General features: G+C 37.0%; 1 long non-coding RNA gene across 3 annotated transcripts; it reads left to right on the top strand.

Moving 5' to 3' along the window:
- Positions 207-2,663, top strand: LOC110270940. Of its 3 annotated transcripts, none has more exons than XR_002360738.1 (4): positions 207-312; positions 395-726; positions 1,170-1,261; positions 2,481-2,663. It is a non-coding gene; the product is annotated as an uncharacterized LOC110270940 (long non-coding RNA). The 3 variants fall into 3 exon arrangements; XR_002360736.1 differs by having other exon boundaries at positions 2,443-2,663; XR_002360737.1 differs by having other exon boundaries at positions 2,437-2,663.

The following is a 4,511-nucleotide window of genomic DNA, read 5'->3' as shown; positions in this document are numbered from 1 at the left end:
CTTTGTTTCTTCTTAGTTTTTATTTTTATTTTCTCTTGTCACCATGAATTCTCATCACTTTGGCTATGAGTATTGTCCAAACTATGTTGTAGGAAATGGGAGCTACAATGATAACATGCATCAAGGATGGAACAATCAAGGATGGGAGGAGCCTCAAAGGATTGATCAACCTTCTTGGCAACAACCTCCTTCTGAATCAAGTCTGCGGAAAATTAGGGGCCTTTCACCTTGCCACCGCAAAACAAGTCTGCGGAAGAAGGTTCCCTTCGTGTGCCCAACATCAGCGGCAGTCAGATCCAGAAACGTCGCTAAGTGAGGATCTTATCATAGTTTGATTTTAAATATTGCCTTTTTTTATCTTATTATAGCTAATTGATTCCCCCCAATTTCGCAGAAACCCGCAAAGTGAGCTTGGTAGCGTGCAAAACACCACCATCGCTGCTCTACCGTGCCTAACTGCTGCCAATCCATCCTCCTCTCTCCGGTGTCGAGCTTTTACCTCTCATCCACAATTCCTGAAATCCAAACTCCCTCATCCACGGTGTGCGAAATCCCTAACCTCTGCTCCACTCTGCACCCTTGTGTGGATTGTCGAGACGCGCAGCTGCCATCCGTGCTTCTCTCACTGGCGTCCAAGTTTCTCATCTCCTTGATTGTGCGTGAAACCGTTACACCCTCCTCCACCGTGCACCAATCTAAGCTATCGCGGCCTCTCCCTTGTCACTGGTTTGGTCTTCCACTTTGATCTTTCCTTCTTGTTTTCATTCTTGGTTCAGAATTTTAAAAAAAAATTGTCTATATCTTCCATTAATTGGGGTTAATTGCTGCTGTTTAGAGTTAGGGATTACCCCTTTTTTATTTAATGGGTGCTTTGCATTGAAATTGATAATTAGAGTAAATAAATGAAAAAGGGGTCATTATCATTGTTAGAGGAATAAATTGGTCATGGATCATGCTCAGATTTTTTGGAATTGAAATCATTAAACAAGAGGGACTTAGGTACGTGTATAGATAAAAAAAAAAGCTAAGGTGTTCATACTGATCTCCATTATGCTCTTTGTATCCTACTAGCAGCTATGTTCTGCTTCTGAGCTTGGATATTTGAAGCCACTATATAATTACATTCTAGAGAGAGTTTTAGGAACTGAATTCATGCTATTTTAATGCAGATTAATTTGAAACTGAAAGTGTGTAGAGGCTCTTCAACGAAGAAGGTTCTGGTGCAGGTAGCGACGTCATTGGTCCTCTTTCTCCACTTCAGGTTGGATACTCTCTCTCTCTCTCTCTTTCTCTGTGTGTGTGTGTGTCTCTCTCTCTCTCTCTCTCCGTCTCTCTGTGATCTATTAAATTTTTTTATTATCAACTTGAATTTTTATATATGGGTGAAGTTGCCTCCAATGCCCTCCCTTTTCTGCCTACTTCTAACAGGGCAGTGAGAAATCGATGACCTATTTTGGTACTGGATGAGTTCATTCACCTGAGTTAGCGGTATTGAATTAGGTTGGTCCAGTATAGTCAAGCTGGTTGGTTTTCCAATGGCCTTGAGCCGTATTAGTCAGGATTTTGATAATAGGGTCTATTTTGATAACTCCTTATTAATCTTTTCGAAAGGTGTTTATTTGATCTTTCATTCATGAGATAAGCTTGTGTTTATGGCCCTTTCTCTTAGGGTTTGTGTTTTCTCTAACTGATGTGCTGATTGAGAAGTTAGATAAATTTGTTATTTTTCTTAGCTTATTGAAATTCACTGAATCAGTAGGATTTATTTACTTATAGTCTCTTACATTGGTCATGGGAATCTGATTACACTAAATGTATTAAGGAATAGGAAATTTTTATTTTGGTATGTGGTAACCTATTAACCTGCCTGAACTAGCCTAATTTTGAGTGATAGATAGTAGGCAAAAAAGAAAATGTAAGAAAAGGGTAGGCGGAGAGGAAGAATAATGTGTTAAGAGGATTTAGATGTTTGAGAGTTTTAAGAAGAAAAGTGAAAGTAGGCTTCTACGAGATTGCACCTTGTTTGGCATTGTTTGATCTTTTGTTAAAATTAAACTAAAAATAAGCAGGTAAGGTTTTCTTTGTTGTGGAATGTAACTATATCATTCGTCTTGTACTCTATACAATTCATCGGATGGATTTATTTATTCCCTCCATTTTTTATTGATGATCTTTTCAATTTTTTAATGCATATATAAATCAATGAAATCTGGATTTGCTGAGTTAATTTATGTTGATTGCTACTTATTTATTATATGTTGTATAGAACAAAGCAAATTAATTTTTGGTGATTGCTGAATTAATTTCTACCATATTGGATGATGGAGAATTAGAAGTTTAGGTAATTACTTTTTTAAAAAAATTCTTATTTAATATCTTATATTCGTTCATGATGTATGTTAACATATTTATGTATGTTACATCACTTTCAATAAGCTTTAGACAAGTAGAAGCAATGTGCGCTCTGTTTTCAACGGCAGGGTGAAGAGCTGCCACCAGATATCGCTGCAAGGATGAGTTCTGTGGAATGATAGAGTGAAAAATAGTATATTAGGATTGAAGATATTTTGGATTGAAGCAAATATTTTTTGAATTAAACTATGCAACTCTTTGCAAGAGATTTGTTTTCTTGATATTTTCATGAATATATTATTTTATTTTGTAGATAATTTTTTGTTTTTGCTACAAGTTTAGATTCTAAGGTTGAAAATATTAACTCTTAAAATAATAAAAAATCTAAAAAAAAAATAGTTCTATAATATTTTAAAAAAATTCTATGATCTTTTTACGAAAACCCAAATTTTCTTTTTTTTTTTAATTAATTTTTCTTAATTTAGCAGCGGTTTTTAACCGCCGAAAAGTGTCTCTAAATTTGAAAAGTCTGATCGGCGATTTTAAACCGTCGAAAAGTGTCTCAAAATTTGAAAAATCTGTCTGAGATTGCAGTGGTTTGTAACCACCGGTAACTATGCTCAAAATCGTTAGTTCCATTTTGCAACGGTTTTAAAACCGCCAGTAAACATGCTGAAAATCGTGTCACTCACATTTTGCGGCGGTTTTCTGAACAATTGCCGTGAAATATTGATTTAGCGGCGGTTGCTGGAAACTGCCACTAAACCTAATTCCCGCGCCCATAACCAGGGCGGTCCAGTGAGCTGCTGGCCTTTAATTTTGCAGCGATTTAAAATCGCCGCTAATCATAAAAAAAAACCGCCAGTAAATAGCGCCTCTCTTGTAGTGGTTTAGATTTTCGCACTATAAAAATATCAATTAATTTAGATTTTGGCACTATGAAATCAAATAGGAACATGTTTTGTTATAGTAGTATCAATAATTGATAACCAACTTTATCTTACACATCTGGTCAACCTTATTCCATAACTCATATTTTCTTCTTATTAATTGGTAAGAATAGTTGACATAGTAAATAGGAAACGAAAAAGTATAAGTAAACAATACATATTATGAACAATGTGAACAGCGATTTAAAAAAGGAAGGTATAATTAAAATTAATATTTAGATTTTAATTAATTAAATAATTAATAACAAATTTCAAAATTTGAAAAATTAGGATTAGTATTTAAACATATTCACACTATGGACGATTACTCTTAATTCCACCATAATCACCGTTTTTCCCTCTCACGTCCATGAACAATGTTACCGTCGTTGCCGGACATAGCCGGAGAGACACAGAACACCACCGCCATTACACAGCCTGGGAGACGCAGAACACCACCGCCTTTGCCATGCTGTCGCCCTTTACCGCCGTGCCAACTTCTTTCCAACCGTTAGTTGAACACTACTACACTACGGTTGATAACAACCGCGTCGGACTGGTGAACCTCTACCAGGACGGCTCCATGCTCAGCGTCGAAGGATAGAAGATCCAGGGTGCCCAGAACATCGTCGCCAAGCTCACCTCTCTTTGCCTTTCAACCAGTGCCTTCACTCCATCACTACCGTTGGCTGCCAGCCCTCCTCCGCCGCCAGCAGCATGCTTGTCTTCGTCAGCGGCAACCTCCAACTCGCCAACCAGCAACACGCCCTCAAATTCAGCCACCCACTCTCTACCATCCCCATTCCACTTTTTCTCTCTCTGGTTGCTTTGATGAGTTCTATCCTTTCGTTCGCCGTCTCCCTGAGTTCAAGTTCTGTTATTTTAATTCTAATGAGGATGGTTATTTGATTGGGTTGGGTTTAGTTATATATAATTAAAATATGTTAGATGTTCAATTTATTAGGTATGCGGATGATTATTTTTATCCTTAATTATTTTTACTAGGAGTGAGCGATGCCGGTGACTGTATGTGGCAAGCCAAGCAGCAACGACGAAGAGGAGCCAGTGGCAACGGCAGAGGATTTGGGAAAAAAGTTGGTGCTTTGATAAATTAGGGTATAATGAATGATTAAAATTTTTGAATTATTGAATGAGATTTTTTTATTAGATAATTTGGGTGGAGTGTTTTTTTTTTAAATTTTATTGGGCCAAATTTCTAGCCCATTGTTC

Source organism: Arachis ipaensis, chromosome B04 (assembly GCF_000816755.2).
Source record: "Arachis ipaensis cultivar K30076 chromosome B04, Araip1.1, whole genome shotgun sequence".
Lineage (NCBI taxonomy): Eukaryota > Viridiplantae > Streptophyta > Magnoliopsida > Fabales > Fabaceae > Arachis > Arachis ipaensis.
This window is presented reverse-complemented; position numbering and strand designations above follow the sequence as displayed.